The following is a 13,628-nucleotide window of genomic DNA, read 5'->3' as shown; positions in this document are numbered from 1 at the left end:
GCCGGCTCCGTCTGTTCTGACCGGCTTTGCCTTCCTTTCAGACCGGATTCCTTCCCCATCCAGACCGGCTTCGTCTCCAGTCCAGACCGCCGCCACCGTTTTCCGCCGTTCAGATCCAATTGCCGGCGTCGTCCCTTGATTCCAGATCGATTCTCCAGATCCGAAGGTCCAGATTGTGCCACAGCCGGAGGTCCAGATCGTGCCACACCGGCCGTGCCCAGATCGTGATCCCTCTTCACTCTTCTCCGCCACGTTTTTCGCCAGCCTTCACACCGGCCATGCCCAGACGACCCACCTCCGGAGTCTGCTCCAATCTCCGGCCTAGCACAGCAGTAAGCAACTCAACCCGGTCGATTCAACTCGGTCAACTCGACCCAGTCGACTCACCTCGGCCAACTCGACCCAGTCAACTCAACTCGGTCAACTGTCAACTCTCTTCAACAGGTTCCAAAAAAAAAAAAAAAAGAAGAAGAAGAAGAATCTGTTATTGTTTTTGGAGCTGTTTCTGTTCTTATTTCCGCTGTTTTTGGAGCTGTTTCTGTTCTTATTTCCGCTGCATACTTTGAGATTTGTGTGTTTTTTACTATTGTACTATTACAATGGGTGGTGATGACAGTCAAAGTTCTAAGGTCAATGAGGTGCAGAAGGTTGAGGTCTCTGTCAAGAGCTCAGAAGGTGGTTCTTTCGGGGGTACCAAACTCACTGGTACCAATTTCTGAACATGAAAGAAGATTATGTCAGTTTATCTCCGTGGAATCCACAAAATGGGGCATGTGACTGGAACAATCAAGGCACCTAGGGAAGATGATGTGGAGGCCTATGCTAAGTGGGAAGATGATGATGGGTTTGTAATGTCAATTCTATTTCGAGCCATGACTGATGATGTGCTACAGATGGTGGAAGAATGTGAAACTGTTGAGGCGATATGGAAGACATTGGGGGATTTGTATACCAACGAGTCTGATTTTATACAGGTTCATGAGTTGATGTGTAAAGCTGCTAGTATGCAACAGAATGGGCAACCAGTCGCTGTGTATTTCACTAAGCTGAAGAATGTATGGGCTGAAATTGATCAGAAGCGTCCTTGTAAGATCAAGAATCAAGAAGATCTTGTGTGGTACCAGAAGGAGAAAGAGCTAGAAAGGGTTCATGTATTCTTGAGAGGGCTTGATGAGAAGCATAGCAGTGCCAAGGGAGAGTTGCTCAGAATGACAGACCCGCCTAGTTTGAACACGGCTTTTACATACATCCGCAAGGATGAGTCTCAGCAGGAGAGTGTCAAACATGCTCAGGTTGAAGTATCTAGCCTAGCCATTCAGACCAAGTCACCGGCACCGTTCCTTCATCAGCAGAGTTCAGCCCCACTTCTTCAGCAAGGTTTCCCACAAGGCTTCACCAACCGCACTCGGCCTCAATGTTCTTATTGCAACGACCTTGGGCATGTTCGGGAGACTTGTTGGAAGTTGAACCCACACCTTAAACCTAAAAAGCAAGGCTATCGTCCTAAGGCAAAAGCAGCTGCTGTTCAATTGGTCCAAGAACCAGATTTCTATGGCGTGGTTGGCCAGGATCATCATACAGCAGGTGGAGTTACTCCTACAGCCTCTATAGCTAGTCGAGGTAAAATTGGTATGACTTTAAAGGTTTCTCACTTTGTTGGTTCTGATACATGGATTATTGATTATGGTGCCTCTGACCATATGACTTATGATAAATCATATTTTACTGAGTTGTCTTCCCCACCAGTGTCCTATGTCACCAATGCCAATGGTGAGGCTTTTCCTGTGTTAGGGTCAGGGTCCGTGCGTATTACTCCCACTTTAGAACTTCATAATGTGTTATATGTACCTGACTTGTCTCATCATTTGATATCTGTTCCACAGTTGAATGCTGAGTCTAAATGCTCCGTAACCTTTTATCCTATGTATGTGATTTTTCAGGATCTTCTCACCAGGGAGTTAATTGGTCGGGGGTATCTGAGGGGCAGATTGTTCCATCTGGATCAGACATACGCAGGGGAGAAACCAGGAGCACCGTCCCGTGCCGCTTTGACTTCGAATTCTGACAAGCTAAGTGAAATTTGGTTGTGGCATCGCCGTTTAGGGCATCCATCTTTTAGTCTTATGAGGAAAACCATGCCTACTCTGTTTATTGGTGTGGATGAGTCTGCTTTACATTGTGAAACATGTGTCTTGGCCAAAAGTCATCGTGCTACTTATTCTCCTAGTATTTCTAATAAAAGTGTTATTCCTTTTGAGTTGATTCATTCTGATGTTTGGGGACCTTCTAGAGAACCCATTGTGTCCGGTATGAGATATTTTGTGTTGTTTATTGATGATTGTACGAGATTGTCATGGGTTGCTCTTCTTAAAACCAAAGATGAAGTCTTTCCAGCTTTTCAAACTTTTCGTACCCTTGTTCAAACACAATACCATAGCATCATTAAAGTCCTTCGTTCTGACAATGGAGGAGAATATGTTAATCATGTTTTCCAAGAGTTTTTCAAAACCCATGGGATTGTTCATCAAACCACATGTCCACAAACACCAGAGCAAAATGGAGTGTCTGAAAGGAAAAACCGTCATTTACTTGATATGGCTCGTGCCCTACTCTTTAGTGCTCATATGCCTAAGTATCTTTGGGGCGATGCTATTCATGCTTCCTCCCATCTTATCAATCGTCTTCCCTCCAGTGTCCTTCATGGGAAAATTCCATTTGAGGTTCTTGAATCTCATGTTTCCTTACCTTCCTTTCATAATCTGCCAGCTCGTGTCTTTGGTTGTGTTGTTTTTGTCCATATTCCTAAAAATCAGCGGTCTAAGTTGGATGCCCGAGCGCTTAAGTGTGTGTTTGTGGGCTACGGAGGTTATCAGAAAGGGTACAAGTGCTATCATCCACCAACCAGAAAGTACTATGTCACTATGGATGTTACTTTCTTTGAGGACATGAGTTATTTTTCCTCCTCTGATACAGCTCTTCAGGGGGAGAATTCATATTTTGAAGAGCTATATCATTATCATGGAGAGGGGGAGGAATCAGAAAGCGGAGAAGAAGTCGCACAGACAGGAGGTACTTTGACGGATCCAGTTGAGAGCATTGGCTCATCACTTCCAGAAGCAGAAGCTCCAGACATCCAGACACCAGTTTCAGTTGAAGACACAACTGCCCCTACTGCCATCACTTCTACCCCTGACCCACAACTTCCTGGTACTGAAGAACTTCCTGGTACTGAAGATCACTCATTTGAGGTATGTCCACCCACTAGTACTAGCAATAGTGAGTCTAATGTTGAGCAATATGTGTTACCAAATAGGACCACTCGAGGTCAATCAGCCAAAAGATATGAACCTACTCTTACTGCCAAATCAAAATACCCAGTAGCCAATTATATGTCCACTAGGAGGTTGTCTAAGTCATATGAATCATTTGTGAATCAAATATCTGCTGTATCAGTACCTAACAGAGTGTAGGATGCATTGGGGGATCCAAAGTGGAGGAAGGCAATGGATGAAGAGATGGAGGCGTTGCAGAAGAACAATACTTGGCAACTTGTGCCTCCACCACAAGGCAAGAAGGCTGTAGGCTGTCGTTGGGTGTTTACTGTGAAACATAATGCAGATGGATCAGTGAATCGATACAAAGCACGTCTTGTAGCAAAGGGGTTTACTCAGACGTATGGTATTGACTATGATGAAACATTTGCTCTTGTTGCCAAGATGAACACTATTCGGGTTCTGCTATCGTTTGCTGCTAGTTTAAACTAGCCACTCCGACAGTTTGATGTCAAGAATGCATTTCTTCATGGAGAGTTAGCCGAGGAAGTATACATGAGCCTTCCACCTGGGTATATAGTTGCTTCTCCTGGTATTTTGTATGCAAATTGAGAAAGTCTCTGTATGGTCTCAAACAGTCGCCTCGTGCTTGGTTTGGGAGATTTTCACAGTTCATGCGGAAGGTTGGTTACAAACAGAGCAACTCAGATCATACCTTGTTTCTCAAGCATCAACAAGGGAAGGTAACAGCTCTAATTATTTATGTGGATGATATGGTAATCACTGGCAATGATACTGTTGAGATGGATAGACTGCAGAGACAGCTAGCTTCTGAGTTCGAGATGAAAGACTTGGGTGAACTTAAGTACTTCTTAGGAATTGAGGTAGCCAGGGGGAGAGAAGGGATCTACCTGTGCCAGAGGAAGTACGTTCTTGACTTGCTAACAGAGACAGGTTTGTTGGATTGCAGACCTATTGATACTCCTATTGAGCAGAATCATTGCTTAGCTGAGTACCCAGATCAGGTACCTACTGATTGAGCTGGCTATCAGAGGTTAGTTGGACGCTTGATTTATTTGGCTCATACTAGACCAGATGTTGCATATGCAGTGAGTGTGGTAAGTCAGTTCATGCATAACCCGAGTGAAAGTCACATGGATGCTGTTATGAGAATTTTGAAGTACCTGAAGTCAGCTCCAGGAAGGGGAGTATTGTTTTCTGGACACAGCAACATCCTTGAGGTTTGTGGCTTTACAGACGCAGATTGGGCTGGAAATATTACAGACAGGAGGTCAACATCAGGTTACTTTACCTTTGTGGGAGGTAATTTGGTTACATGGAAGAGTAAGAAACAGAAAGTTGTGGCACGATCTAGTGCTGAGGCCGAGTATAGAGGTATGGCTCACGGAGTGTGTGAATTGCTGTGGCTGAGAAATCTGGTACGTGATCTGGGTTTCAAAATTAAAAGTACTATGCAGTTGTATTGTGACAACAAGGCAGCCATTGACATATCACAGAATCCAGTACAACATGATCGTACTAAGCATGTGGAGGTTGATCGTCACTTTATAAAGGAGAAGTTAGATGCCAAAATTATTAGCTTTCCTTTTGTTCCAACGGAAGAGCAACTTGCAGATATACTTACCAAAGGAGTATCTCGGAAGGCGTTTTATGACTCACTAAGCAAGTTGGGCATGGTTGATGTGTATGCGCCAACTTGAGGGGGAGTGTTAGCGTGAGTCATGGTTTAATATTAGGAATAGAATATATTGTAATTATTCCGTAGTTAGTACTTACCTGTTATATTCTTGTAATCCTCTCTATATATCTCCACTGTGAGATGAATAAGATATCAAACAATTTACTCTCTAAATCTCGTCTTGTTTGAGTAGACCCATCCTTAATTGCTTTCATGCATCAAGCACCCAATCTACAAGCAGAGAGAAAAACAGAGGCAAAGGCAAACAGATAGAACATGACTTGCTTCTTCTCAAAAGGGTATATTCTAGTCATTCTTCTTTTAGCAATTTTCCTAGTTAGTGAATAAGCTCAGCAATGTCGTCCAAGTGGAAGGATTAGAGGAAAGAAGCCTCCCCCTGGACAGTGTAACCAGGAGGATGACTCTGACTGCTGCAAAGCTGGAAAAATGTACCCAACATACACATGCTCACCACCGATGTCAGGTAACACCCAAGCATACCTCACTCTCAACAGCTTTGAGGCAGGCGGTGATGGAGGAGGCCCATCCGAATGTGATGGCAAGTATCACAATGACAGCACTCCAGTTGTGGCATTATCCACTGGTTGGTACAACAGTGGATCAAGATGCCTTAACAACATCAGAATTAATGGTAATGGGCGGAGTGTGGTAGCCATGGTGGTGGATGAGTGTGACTCTACTGAGGGATGTGATAAGGACCATGATTATCAGCCTCCTTGTCCCAACAACATTGTTGATGCCTCCAAGGCTATCTGGAAAGCCTTGGGTGTATCTAGGGACAACTGGGGTGACTTGGATATCACATGGTCCGACGCTTAATTAGTTACTTGTTACTTATTTTCACTTCTTCTTTAGGGTTTAATGCTGCTTAGTTTTGTTGTTTTGTATGCGTCTATGTATTTGGAAAGTGTCATATGTACATAATAGAAAGTCAATATGCTAAATTTTCTGTTATCTATACTTAAAAAGTTTGTTGTGAAAAATAGAACAATATCCAACATGGACTCAATTACTTCTGTGATTTGTTTCGGTTTATAATCTGTTTCCCAACCTTATACATATGATAAGGGCATAAACATGTTACAATTTGACATGAGGAAGGGAAAATTTCCTAGAAGAACTGTATCATGCATGTCAAAGATGAAGCTGCTCTTATGAGTGGTTTAAAAGAGAAACCAAAATGGGGGTCCCTTATGGAATTGCATACTGTAGTGAAGTTATCCTCCCGTCCTCTACATACTTCTGGAGATCAAACCACCATCTCTTTCGGACAGTTTCAAACTGCTTATATCTCCAAAGAAAAATCTGGAGAATGTGCTGCTTTCTTGGTAAACAATGGCCAAAGATGCCACCTCAACTCTATGTGTTAATTCTGACTCAACTCTTGCGGTCACAATATATACCGCAAACACAATATATGACTCAACTCTTGTGGTCTTTGCAGTTTCGTATATTGTGTTTTATAATTGCTTTGTGCTGGCTCTGCCCTTAACTTGAGGCTTTCTATACATGCTTATAACTTCTAATTTTAATAGAAGTGCTGTCTTTTCTTTTCTACCATCACTGCATCGATCACATGACAGTCTAGGTGCTGAGCAGCAAGGCACATCTAGTTATTCAGCTTGGACATATTTCAAATGATCAAACTTGACAACGTACATTACCTTAAACATATTGAAGATGAAATTGGTCCCACTGCACTTGAAAAGTTACAACAAGCAATCCTCTCCCAACTTGTAAGTATTTTGGGCAGTTTCCATTCAACACAAGATCTCCTACGAGTACTAGGAGACTTGAATGCCAAAGATTAAGGAAAGTTTTTCTCTTCTACTTTTTTGGTGGCCCTGGGAGATTGAAGGATCAAGCAATGAAGTGCAAATCAAGCTCTCTGATCTCAAGTTAAGGTTGTATGCATATCATAGCATATTACTTGTGATTACTACTTAAATTGTGGATCTTGTTGAAGGATGTCGACATAATGCGTGCCTCTACAAACTAGGGTTCAGAGTTGTAATAGGAAAGTGTTCTAGGTATTCAATTGTATTCGGATTCTATTACCTATTGTGTACCTTGTAACTCCCTATATAAAGGGCTCCTATTATCAATAATAAACACAATTACAATTCTCCTACAACACGTCATCAGCACGAGCCCTAACCCTAGCCGAAAAAAAAAAAAAAACCTAAAACCCTAAAACTGCCGCAGTTTTTCCAACCTTAGACGCAGTGTCCTGCTGCAGCCCCTGCTGCCCCTGCCTCCTACCGCAACCTCCTACAGCCTCTCCAAAATTGCTTCTTGTTGCTGTCCAAAACTGCTGCTTGTTGTTGTCCAAAACTGCTGCTTGTTGCTGTCCAAAATTGCTGCAGAAATTGCTGCTTGCTGCTGTCCAAATTGCTGCCCAAACTACTGCCAAACCTGCTGTTGATTGCTGCTGCCGCTGCTTGCTGCCCCCAAAACATGCCTGCTCCAACACGCGCGTGTTCTCAAGCCCAAATCATCAAGTAAGATTTTACGCGCGTGTAATTAAAGTTGCTGTAATTAAAGTTATTTTATGTAGAATATTGGAATATATGTTGCCAAATGGTTTTGAGTATTTAACAAAGCGGAATTGTGGGGATTCACGCTTAACGAACTAAGAGTGTTCGTATGAACATGAACTAAGAGTATTCATAATTAAACGAACTAAGAGCGTTCGTATGAACTAAGAGTGTTCATAATGCTTAGACTAAGAGCATCCGTAAGCATCAAATTGTGACCATATTAAAATATCATTGTTTGGTCTAATCCAAAAGAGATTCTTGGAAATTGATTTCTTGGTAGCATAGCTCGGAAATCTTATTGTTTTAGCTTTCGTGGAAGTTTAACTCCATAACTAATATATCTTCTCTTCTTATTTTCAGGATGTCGAATGAATCTAGACTCGACTTTCCCATGCTTGACTCAACAGGCTCGGATTACCACAGTTGGGTAACCGATGTTGAGAACCATCTCACTTCAAAGGGAATATTACCCATAATCCAGGCACCTAACCCGGATCTTGTGTTCGTGCGAACACCTACAAAGCATGCTCAAGCCGTTATCTTGATGCAACGCCATATGGACAAGGCACTCAGATTGGAGTATATGTCGATCAAGAATGAAAGAGAGCTATGGGTAGCGCTAGAAGAGCGCTTTGGCAATGTCCAAGATTCCCTCCTCCTTGACTAGAAGGTTTTGCTGATTTCAAGTCTGTAGCTGAATATAATTCAGAAGCTCCTCGCATACAGTCCATGTTGAGGTTTTGTGGACAACCTATCACAGAGTAAGAGCTAATTGAGAAAACTCTCTCCACCTTCCCCGTTTCAGCCATTGTGGTATCAAAGCAATACCGTACTGAAGTCAATGCTGGACGGATCACGAGGTTTCATCAGCTTATCAATGTTATATCTATAGTTGAGAAACATGATAACATACTCGTGAGGAATTATAATTCAAGGCCCATTGGAACTAAGAGCGTTCATGAGGCGAATTACAATGCACCCAAAGGAGGGCGCAAGGAGCGGTACCCTAACAATGAGGGACATGAGGGACGTATGGGCCCATATAACCGCCCTAACCAGGAAGGAAACCACAAGTTTGGTATGGATACACGTGGGAGAGGGGGTCGTGGTATCCCTAGCCATGGTGGTGGCGCCATGGGTCGTGGTGGTGGCACCAACCCTCCTAGGGAACGCCCGCAACGTGCACAACGTGCAGCTCAATTAAAGGGAGGTAACCACAATGATGTGTGTCATTGATGTGGATTAATTGAGCATTGGCTCAAGCAATGCAAGACAAGCGAGCAACTAGCTGCAAGATACAGGGCATACAGGGACCTAAGGGAGCAAGAAGTGTACCTTGCAGAAGAAGAAGAAGAAGATAGTGGAGATGTCAATCTCACCATAGAGGACTTCAAAGCTGAAGATGAAGTGCACAAGGATGCAGCAGACTTTGAGTAGATTAGTCCTTTTATTTTTCCAAGAACTTTTGTAATGACAATATGCCTTAGTCAATAAATGACAATTGTATTAACTCTTTCTTATGTGGCGGACCCAATAAAATGTGATGTCTAGGAAAGTCATTGAGATTAATGGTACTTAAGAGAGCCTCGCTCCACCAACATCTCTCTCTACTTTCCTGGTCATATTTGATTGGAGTTACCAAACGGATAGAGTGACTACAATGTGTCTTAGTTTGATTTTATTTTGGATTAGATTTTGGAAACTTTGATGTAATCATTGGCTATTAATAAAGTGTCAATTCTTTTACTTAATGTCTTGGACATACCTTAATTCAAACTTTATTATAAAAGAGCCAATAGTTTTCATGTGGAAACAAATTATGAGAATGGACAGAGTTCCTTTGCATCACCTCTAATGACTACGGACATAAACGAGTATTAGAGAAACTTATGTGTTGCTCTAGTGGGTAGTATGCAACCACTATTCGAGTTATTGAATCCAACCATGTCATGAGAGACGACTTATGGGATTCTGACACATATAGGCTTTGGCATGATGATCCGTGTATTAAAGACTTTACACGGACATCCATTTTCAGAACAAAGAAAAGTAAGAACCAAGAATTGGTTTGAGGAGCTGCACATGCGCCTCATGGGGCCATGATTATGCAAAGACCGGCCACACATGGCCGGCGCCGCCTACCCCCTGTGGCAAATACATGGCATTGACACCATAAACCCTTATTCAACTCCTCTCCCTACTTCTCAAGTCCATTGTGACATTGTGGCTTAACCAAAACCTTCATTGGTTGATTATAAGGCCCATGTTTCGTTATGTAAAACCTGTTATTTATGATTGAGACCATCCTATGCAAAGGAGATTGAGGAAATAATTACATTCTCACAAAGAATCTAAGGGAATTCTGTGGATTTGATCAACCAACTTGTGGACCATATAGATGTTTTATGGAGTTGGTTGATACGCAAACACGCTGGTCACGTGTTGTGCCATTATCCACTCATAATTCTACGTATACTACACTCCTAGCACATAACATATGGCTAAGGGCTCACTACCCAGATCATCCCATTCAGTCAATTTGACTTGATAATGCTAGAGAGTTTACATCGAAATTTTTTTGATGACTATTGCATATCATTGGGTATTGATATCAAGTATCATATTCCCATGTACACACCCAATTGGTTTGGCGGAAAAGCCACCATTAAAAGACTACGATGGTAGCCCGGACTTTGGTAATGCGCACCAATATTTCCGCTTGGGTTATGCAATATCGCATGTAGCTATGCTCATTCGTCTACGACTTATAGCATCCACTCAACTTTTATTTGTGTTACAGCTAGTGACTGGGTTCGAGTCTAAATATCTCGTACTTATGCATATTTGAGTGCGTGGTTTATGTGCCAATTGCGCCGTCACAACGCATCAACATGAGTCATTGCAATGAATGCATATATATATATATATATATATATATATATATATATTTGTGTTGGCCATAGGCCTCCAACTATAAGTCCGCTACGTAAAACCCTTGACAGGCGATCTCTATTTCACTGGATTTGAGAATTGTCACTTTGATGAGACAGTCTTCCCGTCGTTAGGGGGAGATTAGAACGTCAATGTTTAACAGGAACGACAGGAATTGTCGTGGTCTTTCCCCACTATGTCTCATCTTGATCCTTAAAAAGTGACGAGATCACATATACCTGCTGCAAACATGCCTGCAAGGATTGATATCCCCACAAGAGGACATGGTGCCACCCAGAGAAGATGGGTACGACAACACCACCATGGATGGTGGTATGGTGACGCCACAAAGGTGGCATAATGGCGTCATAGGCCATGGGTTCCGCTAGAGAGAGTAGGAGACCCATAGATTCGATGGATTCTCGCCCTAAGAAGAGAGCGAGTTTGGCACAACTTGATCCATTGATCATTGATACTCAAAATCCGTCTTATGAGAATATTTTGGATTGTGGTTATATACAAGAGACATCGTTGGGGGACGCCTCAATGTTAGAACCAATTCCTGAGAACATAGAGATCTCTACGAACTACACTAGTGTACATGAGGACGTGGAATTGTTGAGACCAATGACATCAAACCTTACTCCGTTGAAGAATGCCAACGTAGAGAAAATTGGCCTAAATGGAAAGATGCGATCCAGGTTGAATTGGATTCACTAACGAAGAGGAAGGATTTCGGGCCTGAGAAGCCAACACCTCGTAACGTAAAACCTATTGACATTAATAGGTCTTCGTTAGATAGCGTGATGATAAAAAGAGATGGTAATCTCACCTTATGGTGCAAGGTTTCTCACAACGCCCTAGAATCGACTACGAGAAGACATATTCTCTCGTAATGGATGTCATTGTACTCCACTACCTTGTTAGTTTGGTAGTTTCCAAATAACTGAACATGCAGCTTATGAATGTGGTCACTACGTATCTCTATGGAGATCTAGATACGGAATATAATGAAGGTTCTTGTGGACTTCATTTACTCAAGTCAAGTGGCTCTAGACTACGGAGCGTATTTGCAATGAGGTTGAAATGCTCACTAAAATGACTACTTGATTGGGAAGGGATATGAGGAACTATGCCCACGCGTTTCCACGTGTTAATAGCAAAAGTGCTTACTTATGTACAATAGGCGCATTATTGTACTTAGCACAATACAAGACTGGACACCTTAATTATTATGAACTTGTTGGCTAGATATAGCCCCGCGCCAACGCAACGCCATTAGATTGGTATAAAGACAATCTTTTGATATTTGAGAGGTACGATTGATATGGGCTTGTTCTATCCCTACAGAGATAAAAGAAATGACGGAAGTGTGGGATCGGATCCTACAAGGCAAAATGCCACCTTCACGTACTCCTCCTCCCCTCCATCAAAATGACAATAAGCACTTCTAAATATTGAAGTGAACCAAATCCGATCAGAAGATAATGTAGCGGACTTATTTACTAAGTCATTGCCAAATTTACTAAGTCATTGCCAAATTCCACCTTCGAGAAACATGTGAAGAGTATCGGATTGAGAAAGTTATCTGAACTCCCATGATTGTAACAATCAGGGGGAGATATTGACATCAGGGGGAGGCATGATGTCTACATGTTCGATCTCGAAGAGTGAAGGACGTGTTGTGCTCGTTATGTCCTTCGACCAGGGTTATTTTTGTCCCACAGGGTTTTTGTTACCTGGCAAGGTTTTTAACGAGGCAACAATCAAAGCGTCATCACCAAGTTTGAGTGGCATAAGGGGGAGTGTTGAAGGATGTCGACATAATGTGTGCCTCTACAAACTAGGGTTTAGAGTTGTAATAGGAAAGTGTTCTAGGTATTCAATTGTATTCGGATTCTATTACCTATTGTGTACCTTGTAACTCCCTATATAAAGGGCTCCTATTATCAATAATAAACATAATTACAATTCTCATACAACAGATCTAAACTGATAAGCAATCTCATCAGTATTTTTGGAAAAGTTTTCAAAATCTTATTTGCATTCAAAGTTGTTTAAAAAGTTTATCAGATAAAAGATATCGATTGATTGTTGTTAGTTAGGATTGATTGAGTTTCTCAATCTGTTTGAAAAATCTTTCCAAGTTTATCTCAATCTATGATCAATGTGATCAGATTTAGGGGAAGTCTTTGTCTACTATAGAAGGTTTTGAAAACTGCATTTTCAATTGGGGTTTTTGATTAGAGAATTTGATGTGTGTTGCATAGTCTTCACAAAACTGTTTTACAAAACTCTCTTTGATTGTTTATTTTTGCTTGCTCATTGCATTCATCATTTACATAGCATTTGAGACCAGTGAGACACTGAGACAAGAAGAAGTGGAAGACTTGTTCAGTATATTCTGTCAACATAGATCAATTCAAACTGCATGTAGAATAGGTCTTTCAAACTGTGAACAAGTTAGCATTGTTGCTAGTAAAGTGGTTGTGTTGAATACCACTACTTGTGAGTTGTAATAACTTGAATTCATTTTAGATTTTATCCTCGTGTTGGCTACGTTACAAGCCACGTAGTGAAGTTTCCTCAGTGGTGAGGTTTACACTGCGTCACCAAAACCTTGTGTGCTTTTGAGCTTGTGAATTTCCTCTACCAATCTACTTATATTGCTCATAATCTTTCATAGTTGTTCCATCTGGTATTTTCATTTGGCATCAGAGCAGGTTCCACAATTTGTAGGAGATCACAGGGGCAATGGAACACTCTCGTGATAGAGCTGTAGGTGGATCTATCAACAGTCCTCCATGGTTTAATGGGGGCTGTGAAAAGTATACTTAGTGGAAGATTTACATGAAGTCCTATCTCTATGCACAAGATGAGCATGTATGGAATATCGTTGAAAATGGCTGGAAGACGCTTGTTGTTCCAGCCAAAGGTGAAGGCTCTTCTATTGCCACCCTAAAACCAAGGAAGGATTAGACTGAGGAGGAAGTACGAGATCTTCAAGCTGACTTTAAAGCCAAGAACAGCATATTCACAGCTCTCTCTGAAAGAGAGAACCTGAGGATAAGTCATTCTGACACTGCCAAGCAAGCTTGGGATCTGCTATTGACTACATACGAAGGTAATAAAAAGTACGTGCTCAAAAATTACAAAGTCTGATTT

General features: G+C 41.8%; 1 pseudogene; it reads left to right on the top strand.

Annotated features, from left to right (window-relative positions):
- Nucleotides 1-4,947: 4,947 nt before the first annotated feature.
- On the top strand, nucleotides 4,948-5,811 carry LOC112175316 (annotated as a pseudogene).
- The last annotated feature ends 7,817 nt before the right edge of the window (nucleotides 5,812-13,628 follow it).

This window comes from Rosa chinensis, chromosome 7, assembly GCF_002994745.2.
Source record: "Rosa chinensis cultivar Old Blush chromosome 7, RchiOBHm-V2, whole genome shotgun sequence".
NCBI classification, from domain to species: domain Eukaryota; kingdom Viridiplantae; phylum Streptophyta; class Magnoliopsida; order Rosales; family Rosaceae; genus Rosa; species Rosa chinensis.
Note: the sequence above shows the minus strand (reverse complement) of the source record. Positions and strands in the feature narration are given on the sequence as shown.